We start from the raw sequence: 21,772 nt of genomic DNA, 5'->3' as shown, positions 1-21,772 counted from the left end.
CTGTGTGCAGAGCACTGTACTAAGTGCTTGGGAAAGTACAATATAGTAATAAAGAAAGACAGTCACTGCCCACAACAAGCTCACAGTCTGCGGCGGGGGTCGGGGTCGGGGGGACGGACACTAATTCAAATAAAGAGACATCAATATAAATAAATAGAAGTGCTGTGGGGCAGCAGGGAGGGGGGGGAAGAGCAAAGGGAGCAAGACAGGGTGACACAGAAGTGCGTTGGAGATGAGGAAAAGTGGGGCTTAGTCTGGAAAGGCCTCCCGGAGGAGATGTGCCATCAGTAAGGCTTGAACAGGGGGAGAGTAATTGTCTGGTGGATTTGAGGAGGGAGGGCGGGCATTCCAGGCTAGAGGTAGGATGTGTGCCAGGGGTCGGCAACAAGACAGGCGAGATCGAGGCACAGTGAGAAGGTTAGCAACAGGAGCAAAGTGTGCAGGCTGGGTTGTAGGAGAGAGCGAGGTGAGGTAGAAGGGGTCAAGGTGATGGAGTGCTTTAAAGCCAATGGTGAGGAGCTTTTCTTTGATATGGAGGTGGATAGGCAACCACTGGAGATTTTTGAGTGGGGGTGTGTGTGTGGCTCAGTGGAAAAAGCCCGCGCTTGGGAGTCAAAGTTCATGAGTTCTAATCCTGGCTCCGCCACCTGTCAGCTGTGTGACTTTGGGCGTCACTTAACTTCTCTGTGCCTCAGTTTCCTCATCTGTAAAATGGGGATTAAGACTGTGAGCCCCACATGGGACAACCTTAATTACCTTGTATCCCCCCCCAGCGCTTAGAACAATGCTTGGCACATAATAAGCACTTAACAAATACCAACATTATTATTATTATTGTATACTGAATGTTTCTGTAGAAAGATAATCCATGCAGCAGAGTGAAGGTTAGACTGGAGTGGGGAAAGACAGGAAGTTGAGAGGTCAGCAAGGAGCCTGATGCAGTAATCTCGGCGGGATATGATGAGTGACTGTATTAACATGGTAGCAGTTCATTCATTCATTCAATCGTCTTTATTGAGCGCTTACTGTGTGCAGAGCACTGTACTAAGTGCTTGGAAAGTACAATTTGGCAACAGATAGAGACAATCCCTACCCAACAATGGGCTCACAGTCTTTGAATGGAGAGAGCCCGAAACACTCTTCCCCCTTTGTATCCAGCAGATTACTGTTCTCCCTATCTTCAAAGCCCTTCTGAAATCACAACTCTAAACAGGAGATCTGCTAGATTAACTTCACCCCTCTCCACCCTATTTTCACCCAAGTCATTACTTCATCACTTCTGTATAACCTAAACCTTTGGGTACTCGCCTCTCACCTTGGCAATGAGCAGTGTGGCCTAGTGGATAGAGCACGGGTCTGAGAGTCAGAAAGACATGGGTTCTGATTCTGGCTCTGCCCCTTTGTTCAGTCATTCATTCAATTATTGAGCACTTATTAAGCAAAGCACTGTACTAAGTGCTTGGGAGAGGACAATATAACAATAAATAGACACATTTCCTGCCCACAATGAGCTCACAGTCTACAGACAAGCTCACAGTCTAGAGGTACTGTCTACTGTGTGACCTTAGGCTACTCAACTTCTCTGTGCCTCAGTTACCTCATCTGTAAAATGGGGATTAAGACTGTGAGCCCCATGTGGGACTTGGACTGTGTCCAAACTGATTAGCTTGTATCTACTCAGATACATACTAAACATTTCCTGGTGCAGCAAATACCATAAAAAAATCCATTGTGATTGAATCTGAAACTAATATTTTTCTTTATTTTAGAGACTACCCAGTGATGTTAACCCAAATTCTGAACAATTGCAATTAGCTGAGTTAGCAAACTGCTCTCTGGGTGCATTGGCTCTTTCAGGCTACTAGAGTACTGTTTATTTTCACTGCTAAACCAGACAGTCAAGGCATATTTTGGAAAACAACAGATAAACTAACAGAGAAGTAGCATGGCCTAGTGGAAAGAGCACGGGCCTGAAAGACAGAGTACCGGCTTCTAATCCTGCCTCCATACTCGCCTACTGTGTGATCAATCAATCAATCTTATCTTTTGAGTGCTTACTGTGTGCAGAACACTGTACTAAGTGCTTGAGAAAGTACAATATAACAGAGTTGGTAGGCATTCTACCTGCCCACAAGGAGTGTGATATTGGGCAATTATCTTAGCTTCTCCTTGCCTCAGTTTCCTCACCTGTAAAAATGGGGATTGAATATCTGTTTACCCTCTTCTTAGACAGAGAGACTCATGTGGAACAGTGCCTGACCTGATTATCTACCCCAGTAATAATAACAATAATGGTATTTGTTAAGCACTTACTATGTGCAAAGCACTGTTCTAAGCACTGGGGGGATACAGGGTGATCAGGTTGTCCCATGTGAGGCTCACAGTCTTAATCCCCATTTTACAGATGAGGGAACTGAGGCACAGAGAAGTTAAGTGACTTGCCCAAAGTCACACAGCTGACAATTGGCGGAGCCGGGATTTGAACCCATGACCTCTGACTCCAAAGCCCATACTCTTTCCATTGAGCCACGCTGTAGTTAAACAGCACATAGTAAGTGCTTAACAATAACAAAACACACACACACACACACACACAAACAAACCTAATTCATGTGATTTAACTATTTAAAAGTGAACCAGTTCTGCTTCTTCTGTTCTTCTGCTGCTTGTGCTCATTCTTTCAAACTTTCCCATGTCCACCTAGGACATTTCCTCTCTTAACGATATACTATCCCCAAGGTACCCAGGGACAGATTTATCATTGTGACATCCATAAGCACTAAGTTTATTGCCATCCCTTAGTTCAATAAAAAAAAAAATTCTCAAGTGTACCTTCTTTGTACCCACTCTTGAGGTGAGCTCATTTCTAAACCACCACGGCCATACAAGGAATCCTGCCACTTCACCTTATAGGCCCTCAGAGCATGGGCTTGGGAGGCAGAGGACATGGGTTCTAATCCTGGCTCTGCCACTTGACTGCTGTGTGACCTTGGGCAAGCCACTTAATTTATCTGTGCCTCATTTGCCTCATCTGTAAAATGGGGATTAAGACCATGAGCCCCTCATGAAACAACCTGATTACTGTGTATCTACCCCAGCGAATCAAACAGTGCTTGGAACATAGTAAGCACTTAACAAATACCATAATTATTATTATTATGCTATTATTATTATTCCATTATTGTTGTTTGTTTCCTATATAGTGCGAGGGAACCTAGTGAGATAAACTGGATCAAGAGTCCTATCTAAGGTTCTCCTTCCCTCTTCTCCAGTTGGATTTTCACTTCTCTTGGGGCTTACTTTCTCTTCCATACTCTGTAATCCCTGCATTCAATACAGTAACTACAGTCACCACTAGTTTGGATTGGGTGGAACAGGCTTGGTGTTTGAAGAATGAAGAGCTAACTGAAACAGTGGGGTCTTGAACGGAGATTTAACAGAGAAGCAGCGTGACACAGAGAAGCAGCGTGGCTTAGTGGAAAGAGCACAGGCTTGAGAGACAGAGGTCGTGGGTCCTAATCCCGGCTCTGCCACTTGTCAGATGTGTGACTTTGGGCACGTCACTTAACTTCTCTGTGCCTCAGTTACCTCATCTGGAAAATGGGGGTTAAGGCTGTGAGCCCCATGTGGGACAATCTGATAACCTTGTATCTATCTCAGTGCTTAGAACAGTGCTTGGCACATAGTAAGTGCTTAACAAATACTATCATTATTATTATTAACAGGAGAAACAAATGGTATGGTAATGTCCATTTTCTCTTTGAAATTTTTAGTGGCAGGGGATTATGTTTTTCTCAGTTTTGGTATTTATTAATTGTTTGCTATTTTTCTGGTATTTGTAAAACGCTTATTATGTGCCAGGCACTGTACTAAGCACTGGGGCAGATACAAGATTATTAGGTTGGACACACTACAGTCCCACATGGGTGTCACAGTCTTAATTCCCATTTTACAGCTGAGGTAACTGAGGCACAGAGGAGTTCAGTGATTTACCCAAAGTCACACAGCAGACGCGTGGAGGAGCCGGGCTTAGAATCCAGGTCCTTCTGACTCCCAGGCCTGTGCTCTATCCATGAAGCCACACTATGTGCCAAACACTGTGCTAAGTGCTGGGGAAAATATCAGATCAATACTTCAGACACATACCCTATGTTTCACAGTCTAAGTCATGGAGGACAGACACATAGAATAATAAAAATGAATTAGAAACTACAGTACATTACAAAATACAAGAGAAAATTAAAAGCAAGAACATTAAAACAAGTAGCTCTAACAATCCTTGCAAGAGTCAGTCCTCAGGCTCCTCACAGCCCCAGATCATAGTCTTTGGTTAAAAATGTCGCAGTCTTCCTCTTCCTGGTTAGAGAGGTGGTCTTCACTCACCCAGGATGGGGAAGGAGGAGGGGAATGGTCTGGGTATCAGGTGGACCCCCATGGATCCTGATGCTCTCAGTTTAATGGGGACACTGGGCCATAAAGCTCAAAGTTTCTGGCCAGCCTCTGCTTCTATGGGGACAGGACTTCACTTCTATTGTTCGCCATAAGCATCCATGATACTGTCCCTCTGTCTCTCTTTCTCTCTCTTCTCTGGTTGCTCATGTGCTTGGATCATTGGCCTGGCCACTGGAAGCATCTCTTGTATACGTTTGTACAGATTTATTACTCTATTTATTTTACTTGTACATATTTACTATTCTATTTATTTTGGTAATGATGTGCGTATAGCTATAATTCAATTTGTTCTGATGATTTTGACACCTGTCTACATGTTTTGTTTTGTTGTCTGTCTCCCCCCTCTAGACCGTGAGCCCGTTGGTGGGTAGGGACCGTATCTATATGTTGCTGACTTGTACTTCCCAAGTGCTTAGTACAGTGCTCTGCACACAGTAAGCACTCAATAAATACGATTGAATGAATGAATGAATGAATCTCCCCTCTTTGACCTAGAGAAAATCTGGTAACTTTAGGAATCTCGGTGAACATTCATGGTGTCTATGTGACATTCTTCCCATGAACATTAGTTAACGTACCATGGCAAAATTGTTAAAATGGAACTTCAATAAATCAATGTCACATTTATTAAGCACTTACCATGTGCAGAGTACTACACTAAGCGCTTGGGAGAGTACAATATTCATTCATTCAATCATATTTATTGAGCGCTTACTGTGTACAGAGCACTGTACTAAACACGTGGGAGAGTACAATATAACAGATTAGTAGACATGCTCCCTGCCCACAACGAGTTGACAGTCCAGAGGGGAAGATGGACATTTACAGGACTTGCTTGGCGCTGATAATGAAGAAGTGGAGTTTTGGAGTATAGTCAGGTGACTTAGAAAATGTAAAACACGTTCATCTACTCCTAAATGGCTAACCTGCTAAACCCTTGTTCATTCTCTAATGGCTTTTGATGTTATGTTGAGTATCAGTAATCCCTTTGTCTCTTGTACTTGAAACATTAAAAAAATTCCTTTAAGCCCATCTGTGAAACAACTGATTCCAGTTACATTTTGTGATAAAAGCAAATGAAGAATAATTGAGAAAAGACAAGAAAAACTTGCCTAAAGAAAAGAATGATAAGAAATTCTCTGGGACAATGGGGCTATAAGCACGGCAAATCCTTGGCATCCTAATGGGCAGGGATTGTTTCAATTTGTTGCTAAATTGTACTTCCCAAGTGCTTAGTACTGTGCTCTGCACATAGTAAGCACTCAATAAATACGATTGAATGAATGAATGAATGAATAGTCTTTGTTACACCATTCACGAATACTACTGCCTGTGCTACCATTCACGAATACTACTGCCAGTGCTAAGGACCTCTTTCCCTTATCTAGGTGCAGAAACAATTCTTTCCAACAGTTAATGGGTGTTCCAAATGGACACTGATTGGAGACTTGCTCAATAAATAATTGAATATATAATCCTAACTGCACTCAATTATTATCATTCCAATGAAGTAAAAGGTTTAAACAGTATTTTAGAGAAACAGAAACAGCGTGACCTAGTATAAAATGGGGATTAATACTGTGACACCCATGTGGGACTGGAGTGTGTCCAACCTGATAATCTCGTATCTGCCCCATTGCTTAGTACAGTGCCTGGCACATAGTAAGCACTTAACGAATACCATTAAAAAATAGCAAACAATTAATAAACGCCATAACTGAGAAAAACATAATCCCCTGCCCACTAAAATTTCAAAGAGAAAATGGACATTACCATACCACTTGTTTCTCCTGTTAATAATAATAATAATAATGATGGTATTTGTTAAGCGCTTACTATGTGCTGAGCACTGTTCTAAGCGCCGGGATAGATATAAGGTTATCAGATTGTCCCACATGGGGCTCACAGTCTTAATCCCCATTTTCCAGATGAGGTAACTAAGGCACAGAAGTTAACTGACATGCCCAAAATCACACAGCTGACAAATAGCAGAGCCAGGATTAGGACCCACGACTTCTGACTCCTAAACCCAAACTCTTTCCACTAAGCCACACTGCTTCCCTGTGTCACGCTGCTTTTCTGTTAAATCTCAGTTCAAGACCCCACTGTTTCAGTTAGCTCTTCTTCATTCTTCAAACACCAAGCCTGTTCCACCCAATCCAAACTCGTGGTGACTGTAGTTACTGTATTGAATGCAGGGATTACAGACTATGGAAGAGAAAGTAAGCCCCAAGGAAAGTGAAAATCCAACTGATCTCACTAGGTCCCCTTGCACTGAGTGCTACTCCAAAAGTAGGAAACAAACAAAACATTTGAGGAATAATGATAATAATAATTATGGTATTTGTTAAGCGCTTATTATGTTCCAAGCATTGTTCGATGCGCTGGGGTAGATACAAGGTAATCAGGTTGTCCCATGTGAGGCTCACAGTCTTTGTCTCCATTTTACAGATGAGGTAAATCAGGCACAGAAAAGTCAAGTGGTTTGCCCTAGGTCACACAGCAGACAAGTGGTGGAAGCAGAATTAGAACCCATGTCCTCTGACCCCTAAGGCTGTGCTTTTTCCATTAAGCCACACTGCTTCAACTAGGTTACTCATTAAATGGGGAAGCTGGAAGATGTGGAAACTGGGGAGAAAAGAGAAACCATAATATGCAAATGTTTTGACAAAAAGCCCAGTACAATGGGGTCAACTGGAATACCTGGGGGCCAGTGAGGACCTTGACAAAATTGGTATAACTGAGACTGGGTGGAAGAAAGAAAGCCAGTACTGCTATCAGATTATAAACTCTACAATTAAGGCTGGAATGAGGTAGTTTACATAACCTATTGTTTAAATATTAACTTATAGACATATCCACTTCACCTTCGTCTTCCTATCTATAAATTATATTTCAGTGTCTATCTTCCCCCTAGACTGTAAGATCCTTGAGAGCAGGGACAGTGTCTACTAACTCTATTGTACTCTCCCAAGCACTTAGTACAGGGATCTACACACGGTAAGCCCGCGATAAATACTAATGATTCATTGATGTGAGAGGGACAACCTAAAAAGGAAAATATAAAAATCATAGGGAATTATGGAATCCCTTTGGGGAGAAGTTGGCTTTTTATACTGTCACTGGCATGGTTTGTAGATAATTTTTACAACTAACCGAAAGAAGCTGGAGTTTTTCCAAAATCTACAAAACTTTTTGGCAGTAAAATTGTCTCAAATAAGTCTGAGGCAGGGGTCTTAAAATGATGGGAAGCAGCCCGGCCTAGTGGCAAGAGAATGGGCTTGGGAGGCAGAGGATGTGGGTCCGAATCCTGACTCTGCCACTTGTTGGCTGTGTGACTTTGGGCAAGTCACTTCACTTCTCTGGGCCTCAGTTCCCTCATCTGTAAAATGGGGATTAAGACTGTGAGCCCCACGTGGGACGCAGACGGTGTCCAACCTGATTATCTTGTATCTACCCCAGCGCTTAAAAAAGTGCCTGGCACATACTAAGAGCTTAACAAATGCCATTATTATTCCAGCACTTAGAACAGTGCTTGGCACATAGTAAGTGCTTAACAAATACCATAATTCTAAGCACTTAGTACAGTGCTCTGCACACAGTAAGCACTCAATAAATACGATTGAATGAATGAATCATTATACCTGCATTTATTACCCTTACATCCTGACACAAGATCATCGGGTATGAAACTGAGTCAATGCAAGAGGATTGAGTGCTCGCCCCTCTTCCCACTGACACCCATCACACAATTTACCATCATGGCAGTGAAGCCTGGCCACCTACAGGAGTGGAGAGAAGGTAGAACTGGGCCTTTAAGATTTTGAGGGTGTCGAAATAAATGACAATAGAACTCTGGACTGGAGAGGAAATGGCAGTGCTGCTATTAAAGGCACTGACTGCACTCATCTCTTGCTCAATTATTGATACCGATGATAAAGCTGACTTTCTGCAAGTTTTAAAGGAGAAAGAATTTCTAATTTTGCCTAAACAAGCTTTCCCATTAATCTGGAAACAAATTATTAAACAGGGCTGAACAAATTGCATGCTTTGACTGATGAATAGTGTGAGCTATGAAATTAATATGCCTTAATTCACTGGTCAGAAATGATTAGCCACATTATACTTCATTAGAGCTCTCTGAACTTTAAGTTGGAGGCAATGTTGGCTGCCTATACCAACCAATTCCACGTATAGCCAATGTTAACATCATTTAGTGGAAAAAAAATGATTTCTGGTTCTATGTGAAATTGTGAAATAAAGTATGTAGATGTCACCAATTTACATGCAGGGCCAGGAAAAGGAAGAAAAGAAGCAGTTTACTATATAATTGAGACTCTGGAAAGAGCTGAAGGATGTATTCAAATTAAAATCAAGATCTGAAAAAAAAATGACAGAGATGGTGGGTCTTTCTCAGGTGGTGTTTATATATTCGGGAATAGGTCATCCTTGGTAAACATAGTGACAGCCATAGCATTCAATACACTCATTTGCTCACCATTTATTAAAAGACTTCCACAAGGAAATCTTGATAATGTTTCATTTCATGAAGATGTGTGTGTATGTTTGGGCTACTGTGATTTGCTAAGATAAAAGGACATTGCAAAAATAATAGGACTTTTTTCCTCAGGTGGTTATTCTGAAAGGCAGTTCTGTGACTGATTTATACTGTCCAAAATCAAATCAAAAGTCATACTCTGGAAAAAAAAAGCTGCACCTAGTGATGAACTGGATCATTCCAGGATCATGCTGCATTAAACCTGCCAGGATTGTGAAAAGCAACCAAAGAGTAAATCGAAACTGAAATATCTAGTTAAGGAATGAGAGCCCAGGGGAACCAAAACTAGGTGAAAGATAAACAAAGAATGAAAAGTGCTAAGAATTTGGTGCATATATGAGGCAGTCACTTATTTCACCTGGACTAGAAACCTGAAGTCCAATTTCAAAATATGTGAAATCACTGTGGTCTGCTCAGTAACTGTAGCAGCATCCAACCCAACTGTCCAAAGAGCACTGAGTCTATGTCAAATACATGACAAGAAACAGGGCATTTGGATCATCATTTATTGAGAAAACCTAGATGACTCAAATCAGAAAATGCAGACAGGTTTTCTCATCCTCTCTCCATAATTCAGGGTTTTGGTTTCACTAGATACACACACACACACACACACACACACACACACACACACACACACACACACTATATAGTGGGAGGAAAAAAGGAGGGGTGAGAGGGAGAGGTAATAATAATGATGGCATTTATTAAGCGCTTACTATGTGCAAAGCATTGTTCTAAGCACTGGATAGAAAGAAGGAGGGAAGGATTGAGAAACCCAATCAATCAATAGTCATATTTAGTGACCACTTATTGTGTGCAGAGTACTGTAGTAAGCCCTTGGGACAGTACAGTACAAAAGAATTTATAGGCACGATTCCTGAACACAAGGAGTTTACATTCTGGAGAGACATGTTTGGTTTTGTTGTCTGTCTCTCCCTTCTAGACTGTGAGCCCGTTGTTGGGTAGGGACCGTCTCTATATGTTGCCGACTTGTACTTCCCAAGCACTTAGTACAGTGCTCTGCACACAGTAAATGCTCAATAAATACTATTGAATGAATGAATGCATGAATGAATTATAGGTGGGGGAAGCAGCAGTGTATTAAGGATATGTACATAAATACTGTGGTGATGGGAGTGGTGTAAGTAGCAAAATGCTTAAGGGGTACAGGCCCCAGTGCTTATGCAATACAGATGAGAAGGCTAATAGGGTGGGGAAAAGAGGTTAGTCTTCTGCCCTCTTAACTCCATGGAACTTGCCCTCTCAGCAGTCACCCATGATCTCTGTTTTTCCAAATCCAACAGCTTCTACTCCATTCTAATCTTTCTTGACCTCTCAGCTCCCTTCGATATTGTGGATCGCCCCTTCTCCTGGAAACATTATTTAACTTTGGTTTCACTGACACTGTCCTCTCCTGGTTCTCCTATCTCTCTGGCTGCTCATTCTCAGTCTTTTTTGTTGGTACCTCCTCTACCACCAACCGTCTAACTCTAGAGCCCTTCAAGGCTAAGTTCTGGTTTCCCTTCTATTCTGCGTCTACATCCACTGTCTTGGAGAACTCATTCACTCTCATGGCTTCAACTACCATCTCTATGTAGAAGATTCCCAAATCTACATCTCCAGCCCCTATCTCTCTCCTTCTCTGCAGTTTCGTATTCCTCCAGCCTTAAGGACATCTCTATTTGGATGTCCCGTCGACACCTCAAAATTAACATGTCCAAAATAGAATTGATCTCCTCACCCTAACCCTTTCCTCTCTCACTTTCCCATCATTGTAGACAGTACCACCATCCTCCTTCTCTCACATGCCTGTAACCTTGGCATTACCCTCCACTCATCTCTCTTATTCAACCTACATATCAATCACATTTATTGATCACTTACTGCATACAGAGCACTGTACTAAGCACTTGGGAAAGTATAAAATAAGAGTTGGTAGGTGCAATCCCTGCCACAAGCATACAGTATTCTGTCGCCAAATCCTGTCGGTTTAACCTTCATAACATGGCTAAAATCTGCTTTTACCTCTCCACCCAAACTGCTATCACGTTGATCCAATCATTTATCCTATTCTGCCTTGATTTCCATATCAGTCTCCTTGCTGACCTTCCTGCCTCCTGTCTCTCCCCATTCAAGCCCATACTTCACTCTGCTGCCTGAATCATTGTTCTATAAAAACAGTTCAGTCCATGATTCCCGATTCCTCAAGAATTCCCAGTGGTTGCCCATCCACCTCCACCACAAACAGAAACTCCTCACCATCAGATTTAAAGCACTCATTCACCTTGCCCCTCCTACCTTATCTCTCTGATTTCCTACTACAGCTGGACTCCTACTATAACTCAGAGTGCACACTTCACTCCTCTAATGCCAATGTTCTCACTGTATCTCAATCTCATTTATCTCACCGCCGACCTCTCGCCCAGTCCCTACCCAACAGTGGGCTCACAGTCTTAAAGGGGGAGACAGAAAACAAAACCAAACATACTAACAAAATAAAATAAATAGAATAGATATGCATAAAGAAAATAAATAAATAGAGTAATAAATATGTGCAAACATATATACATATATACAGGTGCTGTGGGGAAGGGAAGGAGGTAAGATGGGGAGGATGGAGAGGGGGACGAGGGGGAGAGGAGGAAGGGGCTCAGTCTGGGAAGGCCTCCTGGAGGAGGTGAGCTCTCAGTAGGGCCTTGAAGGGAGGAAGAGAGCTAGCTTGGCGGATGGGCAGAGGGAGGGCATTCCAGGCCCAGGGAAGGGAAAAGGGTGCAGTTTGTGTTCACAAAACAGAATATTTTCTGAGACCTCATCAGCAGGAAACACCTCAGTGCCCCCACCCATATGGTAAGCCATCATGAAGTCTGATACTCTGAGTGGCTTTGTAAGGAATGGGGTACAACTAGAGTGTCTCTTTTAGCATCAGGGTGATATGCAAGCTAAACTAGTAATGGATTATACCTTCAAAATCAATTTCACAGAGGGAAGTGGAAAGAGGGAAACATACACAATCATTAACACCTCACAGCAACAACCTAATCAGTTACAGCTTCAATTTCCATTGATTCAAAATTACTTTTCTGCCACAGGTCATTCACTCTTCTAAGAGGCAAAGACTTCCCACACAAATAAAAAAACCCTGGTTTTTCCTTTCAGTAAACATTTACAATAGAAAACACAATTCTAGATTTACATTTGTGAAAAAAAAAAGATTGCTTGTGGAAACATTGTGACATTGCTTATTATGAATGTCAATGATTCTTTGTTGTACTAAGGAAACTGTTTCTAGGAATCATTTCTCCCTAATAGATGCCTACAATAAAATTTCAATTGTGTGCATTCTCTTACAATTTCTCACATTTAATTTTACTGTATATCGGAAGTTAATGGAAGCACTCTTTTCACAGGAAAATGTGAATAAATGTGTCCTCCCCTTCAGCAAGAAGTGGAGGGAAAAGGAAGTAAAGCCCTGAGAACACATTAACATATTGAAAAAAATAATAATGATACATAGCCCTAGTAGTTTCATTAAAGTATATCCCAGGAACAAGTCTTTGATTCCAATACACAAGAATTACCTTGTAAACAATTTTATAATAAGCAGGTTCCAAAAAAATATATATACCCTTGAAAATAGGCAATGGGAAATGTGGATTGCACACAACAAAGAGAAACCAACAAAATAAATTCAGGAAAAAACAAAATGAAAGTCTCTTAGAAATCCCTCCAGGAGTTTAGAATTGATCCAGTGAAGTATAACAGATGATCAGGGAGTCACATAGCTAGTTACAATATTATATCCCGAGGTGCTCATGAAACTCTACTTTGATTTTATCCTCTCTGTGTAATTCTTTGTATTGGAAAGTCCTAGCCGTGATAATTGGGACAGAGTATACCATTACTTCTCAATCTCCAAATTTCCCAGCAGGTAAGACTCAGTCATTCTTGTTTGCCAAACGATTCGACTGTCGACCACAGAGGAAAACATATAAAACTCGGTGAGGGTGTAGCGTGACACAGAGCTCCAGGGATGCAGCTCACAGTGACAATTCTCTCCCCTCCATTTCCCATCAGCTGGCCCTCCTGGCCAGCATACACCTTTTTTCAGAAATGCATATCCCACGGTTTCTCTATAGCGCAACATTGTCTAGGGATGGATTGTTATTGTTAGGCATCCTGAAAGAGCCCTGACTAGGATCAGCATTCTATAATAAGCCCTTGGGAAAATACAACAGAGATAGAAGAGATGATTCTTGCCTTCATTGAGTGTACAGTCTACGACGGGAGACAAACATCAAGTACTTTACAGAGAGGAGGAAGAAGAAAAGGGAAAGACGGATATGTAGATAAGTAAGCACTAAATTAGTTGAGTATATAAATTGATATGTTCAAAAGTGCTACAGGTGACTGTGAGTTCTTCAAAATCTGTTCCTTCCTCTCCATCCAATCTGGTTCAAGAGACTGTCATTTCCCATCTTGACTACTGAATCAGCCTCCTTGATGACCTCCCTGCTTCTCCCCTCTCCAATCCATATGTCACTCAGCTGTCGCTGTCATTTTTCCAAAAATAAATAAAAATCGCTCTGTGCACATCTTCCCACGCCTCATAAACCTCCAATAGTTACCTATCTATTTCCACATCAAGCAGATACTCTTCGCTATCGGTCACATCGCTCCTCTAACAGACTCACTGTGCCTCACTCTTGTCTCTCTCACAATTGATCCCTTGCTCACTCAATCAATTGTATTTATTGAGAGCTTACTGTGTGCAGAGGACTGTACTAAGCACTTGAGAGAATACAATATATCAGAGTTGGTAAACACCTTCCCAGCCCACAAGGAGCCTGCAGTCTAGAGGACAATAATTGTGGTATTTGTTAAGCATTTACTATGTGCCAAGCACTATACTAAACGCTAAGTCAGATACAAGATAATCAGGTCCCACACGGGGCTCACAGTCTAAGTGGTAGGTAGAACAGGTATTGAATCCCTATTTTGCAGATGAGGGAACTGAGGCACAGAGAAGTTAAGTGACTTGCCCAAGATCACACCACAGGAAGTGGCAGAGTCAGGATTATAACCCAGGACCTCGGACTCCAAGGCCCATGCTCTTTTCACTCGGCCATGCTGCTTCTCGTGCCCCTCTCCCACCTGGAACTCCCTCTCCCTTCATATCTAGCAGACCACCACCTTCCCCATCTTCAAAACCCTTCTAAAAACATATTTTCTTCAAGAAGCCATCACTCCCTAAACTCTCATCTTCTCACTGTGTTTTCCCCTTCTTACTACATCACTTATGCACTTGAATCCTTACCCCTTAGCACTTAATCACCCCACTTATGTACATAGCTTTATAGGGTTGCTTCCCCTACCTGTTATTTCACTGTCAGTCTCCCTCACTCAATGGCAAACTCCTTCACGGCAGGGATCCTGCCTAGTTACTCTATTGTACTCTCCCAAGAGCTTAGTACAATGCTCTGCCTACAGTATGCACTCCATAAATACCACTGATGGACTGACTGATTGATTGATTAAGTACTGAGGTGATAGGAGGCTATTCCTTGAGAAGAAGAAAACTTGAAGAAAACCTCCTGGAGCAATGGGATTTCAAGAGGGGTTTGAAGATGGAGACTAATCCACTGGTGTTCTAGTGAATTAGAAGTGGGAAGGAGTTCCAGGGAGGAAAAACAGTGTGGGCATGGGAACAGAAGAAGGAGAGTCAAGAACAAGGAACAGTGAGGTTAGCCAGGGAAGAACATAGTGTACCAGTTGGGGTGTAATGGTAGAAAAATGCTGATAAGCAAGAGGAAGAGAGTGGATGGATTGTCATAAAGGGTTTGGAGTTTCTGCTTGAAACTAAAGCTAAAATAAAACACACCCTCTTCTGCTTTGGTCCTAGCAACTGTCCTCTAATGGGTCATCACCAAAAAGGTAGTGATTGTGGAGTTTGAGATGTGCTTACTAAAAACTTCCTAAACCACTTTACAAGCAGTTTTAGATTTTACATCACAAGATACAATTCCCATTATGAAATATGGGAACTTGGCCATCTAAACTGTACAGTTAGTTCAGAAATTCCCACAAAGGTTTATAGAAATGAAGACTGCCAGGGCACTATATAGTCAGGAGTTATTTTTGCTTCTTAAGTAGTGCCTCCTAATCTCTACTTTTCCAATATATCTTTCAATCTAGTCCTAAATATCTCCAGGGATGAGTTTATTCATCAGTTGAATGAAAGCCATAAGATCATTTTCCTGATATTGATTACGAAGCTTTTGTCACTAAGTTTCCCTCCTTTAATATGTTCCTAATGATACGTTCTTTAATGAGTCGATAGCAGGGATAGGATACTAAAATGTCATCTGCTTTCCTTGATGATGACGTCACATCAAATATGATGATGGAGTCTCCAGTCATAAACAATGGATGGATTTCAGTCCAATCATGGAGACTTTGGGAGAAGAATTTGTGCAAAGGAATTAATAAGACTAATTCCTCTTTCCCCTAACCGCCTTCCCCTCTGTGTTGCCTATGTCCTTGGATACGTACTCCTTAAGCACTTGATATTCACCTCACCCTCAGCCCCACCGCACTTATGTACATGTCCCATTTCTCCTATCTGTATTTATTTCAATGTCAGTCTCTCCCTCTAGGCTCTAAGATCCTTGTGGGTAGGGATCATATCTACCAACTCTATATTGTGCTTTCCCAAGGAATTGGTACAGTGTTCCGTACACAGTAAGCTCTCAATTAATACCATTGGTCGCTTGATTGAATGGAATATAGAGCCTTCAAGATCCTCTTTTCTTTCTCCCAAGTCTCATAGTTTTGCAAATCAATTTTTGGCAGGCTTGGATAGGATGCTCAGGCATCTGAGAAGCATTTTCATCTTCCTTTCTACCCCAGCACTCTTTTCCTGCTACATCAGGAAACATCTATTGTCTTTCAGTCCCTGGGAAACTCCTCATATTTTATACATGTTTGTTAGCCCAAGCATTGTGCCTCACAGATTTTCTACAACTGCTTTGCTCTCATGCTTTTATTTTTATGCTCTTGGGCTTTGGGATTTTGTTGTATATCAACAGGGTGATAAGGTGGGTGGGAGAACCCAACAGTAGCATTTCTCCTGGATGGGTTGAGGGAGCTTATGTAACATCAGATATAAATGTTTCCCCTGCCATAACACTGTATTTTCTACATTCTTTCTGCCAGATCCTTGCATGAATTGATGCTTTGTTGAAAGGCTTGCACCTCAATTGTCAAAATGTGGCTCCAATTCTCTCCAATTTTGAGAGCTCCTTGATAAATTGGCAGGATGTTAGGGGCATTAACTCCTTCAGGCCACCAAGCTTCTATTTAATACGCTAAATATAATTAGTATGTTAACTCCCTCTCCCTTCATATACGACAGAACACCATTCTCCCCACCTTCAAAGCCCTATTAAAAGGCCTCCAAGAGACCTTCTCACCTCTAAGGGTCGCACCACTCCCCACTCCCACCTATCCCCTGAAGTAAACCCCCCGACCATACCAGCCTGAGTTGTTTTGTTCCACTTCATACCTCTTCACTCCTCCTCCTTCGGAGAAGGGGGATTCGGGTAAATCGATGTACAGCCTGTGGTGAATGTCAGGAAATGGGAGTCCAATTCTGAGAGCTCCTTGATAAATTGGCAGTATGTTAGGTGCATTAACTCCTTCAGGCCACCAAGCTTTTATTTAATACGCTAACTATAATTAGTATGTTAACTCCCTCTCCCTTCATATAGGACAGAACACCACTCTCCCCACCTTCAAAGCCCTATTAAAAGGCCTCCAAGAGACCTTCTCACCTTTCAGGGTCGCACCACTCCCCACTCCCACTTATGCCCTGAAGTAAACCCGCCAACCATACCAGCCTGAGTTGTTTTGTTCCACTTCATCCCTCTTCACTCCTCCTCCTTCGGAGAAGGTGGATTTGGGTAAATCGATGTACAGCCTGTGGTGAATGTCAGGAAATGGGAGTCCAATTCTGAGAGCTCCTCGATAAATTGGCAGGATGTTAGGTGCATTAACTCCTTCAGGTCACCAAGCTTCTATTTAATATGCTAAATATTTAGTATGCTAACTCCCTCTCCCTTCATATACAACAGAACGCCACTCTCCCCACCTTCAATCCTTGCATCAGCAAAACTGATTTTTTAATGAGAAAGTATGGAAATCAACCTATTAATTTTAATTAGAAACAATGAACAAAATGACCTTAACGCAGTTGTTGGAGAAACTAATTCCATTAGGGGTGCAAAATGAGCAGAAAAGTCAAGTTTCAAGTGAAATAGAACAGTGATTGTCTACTGTCAGTGTCTAAATCTGCAATGACTTTCCTCTTCTTTCATCTTTCCACACAGTGCTTTACCACCTCCTGTTCTTCCCTCCCATACTTCTCTCCTCAGACAAGAAAGCCGTATGTATCCTGTTACTTTGGTGAGTTTATTAGACAGTGAACAGCTTTGAATCTAGCCTTTTCTATTAGTCATTATTCCTAACATTAGCAGCTATATATCCCTTAGGAAAGGTAATGGCTGCTGTTAACCTGCCAGGGTGGTAGCAGCTCTTGATACCCTCCTGTTTAATCTATCTCTTGGGTTTAAAATGACTTGCCGTAGCAGCTCCAGTAAATGAATTATGCCAAACCCTAGCAGGTAGTCATAAATAAAATATTGGTAGATGAAGACATAATTGCATGCCTTAGATATTCATCCATCTCTGGATGCTACATGGAGAGCCTGTACTAGGTGACAAAGATAATACAAAACAGGGAAACCAAATTTTATATCTTTGAGAACTGTTCTTAGCTGACAAACACAAGTATTTTCAGTATATATTCAACTCAAATGTACTGCAGAACTCTGGAACCCCTCCTCTACCCCTCTGCCCACCCAAGGATCCACTACCAGAGGTGACAAAAGACTATGCCACGGACTATGGCACTATGCCAGGGATATAAGGGACTATGCCAGTCCCTTTTTCCCAATGCAGGGAATGGGGTGGGGCAGGTAGGACACTTCCACCACCTTCTACTTTCATGACAATTTTTGCACTCCACCCCACTCCCCACTCCCACCTATCCCCCGAAGTAAAACCGCCAACCATACCAGCCTGAGTTGTTTTGTTCCACCTCATCCCTCTTCACTCCTCCTCCTTCGGAGAAGGGGGATTCGGGTAAATCAATGTACAGCCTGTGGCGAATGTCAGGAAATGGGAGCCCAATTCTGAGAGCTCCTCGATAAATTGGCAGGATGTGAGGTGCATTAACTCCTTCAGGCCACCAAGCTTCTATTTAATACGCTAAATATTTAGTATGTTAACTCCCTCTCCATTCATATACGACAGAACGCCACTCTTCCCACCTTCAAAGCCCTATTAAAAGGCCTCCAAGAGATTTTCTCACCTCTCAGGGTCACACCTGGAGAGTTTCCAGTACTCTACCAGTCTCGACTACGGGAGGGAGAGTCAAGCAGAGGCATACCCATTCAATTCCTGGCTTGGCCAGTGGCTAGCGAGTTGAAGGCAATCTGCTACAAGTCAAAACTCACCTGTGCTGGGCAGCAGCGGCATGGGAGAGAGTCAAGGGTGGAGACTCAGGTTTACTGCACAGAAGAAGGCAATGGTAAACCGCTTCCATATTTTTACTAAGAAAACTCTATGGATACACTACCAGAACGACTGCAGGTGGAGGTGGGGCGTTCTGGGAGAGATGTGTCCGTGGTGTAGCTATGGGTCGGACACGACCCAACAGCATAAGTCAACAACAAGAGGCCTTCCCCTACTAAGCCTTCATTTCCCTTATTTGCTCTCCCTTCTGTGTCACCTATGCACTTGTATCTGTACCCTTTAAGCACTTGATATTCACCTCACCCTCAGCCCCAAAGCACTTAAATGTAATATCTGTAATTTATTGATTTATATTAATGTCTGCCTTCCCCTCTGGGCTCTAAGCTCTAAGTGGTCAGGGAATGTCTCTACCAACTCTGTTGTATTGTACTCTCCCAAGTGTTCACTATAGTGCTATCCACACAGTAGGTGCTTAATAAATACCATTGATTGACTGACTGATAGGTAGCATCACAAGTCATTACTGCAGTTTCCAAAGGCATTCAATTTACAATTAGGAAGCATCTTGGACACTGGGTGAATCTGGCTCATTTAAATAAACATTCTAACTCATTGTTAATCAGTGGGCTTGGCCTAGTGGATAGAGCATTGGCCTGGGAGCCAGAAGGACCTGGGTTCTAATCCGAGCTCTGCCACTTGTTTGCTGTGTGACCTTGGACAAGTCACTTCATTTCTCTTTCATTCAATCGTATTTATTGAGCACTTATGTGCAGAGCACTGTACTCTGGGCCTCAGTTACTTCATCTGCAAAATGGGGATTAAGACTGTGAGCCCCATGTGGGACAGGGTCTGTGTCCAACAAACTTATTTGCTTGTATTCACCCCAGTAATAATAATGATAATTATAATGATGGCATTTGTTAAGCGCTTACTATGCATGAAGCACTGTTCTTAGTACAGTGCCTGGCACATAGCAAGTGCTTAACAAATACAATTGTTATTGTTATTATTATTATTATTATTATTATTATTATTGTTTGTTAACTTTAGAGTTGGTCTGTTGGATCCCACACTGAGTGTCAATGTTTAATGTTCGTGGCAATGGTCCAGGAATACAGTGATATTAGGCTCTATGTGTGGTTGTTCAGCTCAACCAAGTGATCAATCAATCAATGCTATTTATTAAGCACTTATTGTGTACAAAGCACTGTATTAAGCACTTTGGAGAGTACAATACAACAGAGCTCGTAGACCTGCTCCCTCTGCAAAAGAAGTTTCCAGTCTAGACAGGAAGGCAGATATTAAAATAGATTACAGATCTATACGTAAGTGTTTTGGAGCTGAGGGTGAGATGAACATCAAGTTCTTAAAGGGTACAGGTCCAGGTGCACAGACAATGCACCTGTGCATTGAGGGGCTAGAGGAAATGAGTGTTTAGTCGGGGAAAGCCTCCTGGAGGAGATGTGATTTTAATAAAGTGTTGATGCTGCGGAGATGGGCGGTCCATCAGATTTGAAGTGGTAGGGAATTACAGGCCACAGGGAGGATATGGGCAAGGAGTCTTCAGCATGAAATAGACAAGGTAGGGGTACAATGGGTAGGTTGGTGCTAGAGGAGTGAAGCATGTGGGCTGGGTTGCAATAGGAAATCAACAAGGTAAGATAAAATTGGGCGAGTTGATTGAATGCTTTAAAGCTGCTTATGAGAAGTTTCTGTTGATTAAGAGGCGGATGGGCAACCACTGGAGGTTTTTGAGAAGTGGGGAGACATGGGACTAAGTGGCGTTTTTTTAGAAAAAGGATTGGGGCAGCAGAGTGAAGTAAGGGCTGTAGAGGTGAGATGCAGGAAGCAGAGTTCAGTGAGGAGGCTGAGTCAGTAGTCAAGGTAGGATAAGACAAGTACTTGGATCAGGGTAGTAACAGTCTGGATGGAGAGAAAAGGGTGAATTATAGCTATGTTGTGAAGGTAGAACCGACAGGATTTGGTGATAGATTGATATGTGGGTTGAATTAGAGAGATGAGTCAATAATAATATCCATAATATTCATAATCTCCAACATCCCAATGTGGTCAGCTAAATGCATGATCATCCCTTCTCCTGCCTGCTCATCAGTATGAAAAGGAACTCCCTACCAGATAATCCTGTTGCCCAAGGAGAAGAGAGGAAGCAAAAGCAGGAAGAAAGACATTTGAACAGAGGACAACTTAGAGGAAAAATTAATATAACTATTGTGGGCAGGGATGACTGGTTGATAAAGGAATGTATATCAAAATGTTCTTGGGACCACAGATGACCACTTCTGAATAAAAGATCTCTTGCCTTGACCTCCTGATACAGCACGGGAAGAACTTAACATGTAACAGCAGCCCAACCGTGTTCTACAGACAGCAGTATAGTGGCTCTGAATTTAAGCAGCTGAGATTTATATTTCATATGGCCCAGAAAATGTGCTGGTGTTAGTTTTTCTTTCTTTTTTTAATGCTGAGAATATCCTGTCAAGGTGGTCTGTGCAACATATATTCATTCATTCATTCAGTGGTATTTATTTAGCGCTTACTGTGTGCAGAGCACTGTACTAAGCGCTTGGGAAGTACAAATCGGCAACACACAGAGTTGGTCCCTACCCAACAATGGGCTCACATATGTGGTCCTCTGAGAAGGAAATAGACTAACAGAAATATCAAATTCATGGAATTCGTTCTTCTAGGCCTTTGCTTTTAAAGGGGCAGAATTTTTTTTCTCATAATGGTACTTATTAAGTGCTTACTACATGCCAGGCATTGTACTGAGCACTGGGGTAGATACAAGTTAATTAGGTTAGACATAGCCCCTGTCCCACATGGGGCTCACCGTCTCAATTAGAAAGAGGAGAGTTCAATCACCCCTTTACAGATCAGGTAACTAAGACAGAGAAGTTAAGTGACTTGCCCAAGGTCACACAGTAGGTAAATGGCAGATCTGGGTTTCCAACCCTGGTCCTCTGACTCCCAAGCCCATGCTCCTTCCACGAGGCCACGCTGCTTCCACCTTGTAGAGGTGGAGATCAAAGCACTGAGAGACTATAACTCAATGTGAGCACCCAGGAAAAAATGACTCTAATGAGCATGGAGCTAAGAGCTAACTGAATTGGGCAGCCTCTGAACGGCCTGACAAGTAGTTACTGATAT

At 42.2% G+C, this 21,772-nt stretch overlaps 1 non-coding gene across 1 annotated transcript; it reads left to right on the top strand.

Moving 5' to 3' along the window:
* Nucleotides 1-18,437: 18,437 nt before the first annotated feature.
* LOC119920208 lies at nt 18,438-18,575 on the top strand. The gene has a single exon (XR_005447967.1). It is a non-coding gene; the product is annotated as a small nucleolar RNA SNORA7 (small nucleolar RNA).
* Nucleotides 18,576-21,772: the final 3,197 nt, after the last annotated feature.

Source organism: Tachyglossus aculeatus, chromosome X1 (assembly GCF_015852505.1).
Source record: "Tachyglossus aculeatus isolate mTacAcu1 chromosome X1, mTacAcu1.pri, whole genome shotgun sequence".
Lineage (NCBI taxonomy): Eukaryota > Metazoa > Chordata > Mammalia > Monotremata > Tachyglossidae > Tachyglossus > Tachyglossus aculeatus.
The sequence above is the reverse complement of the archived record's forward strand: the minus strand, read 5'-3'. Positions and strand labels throughout refer to the sequence as shown.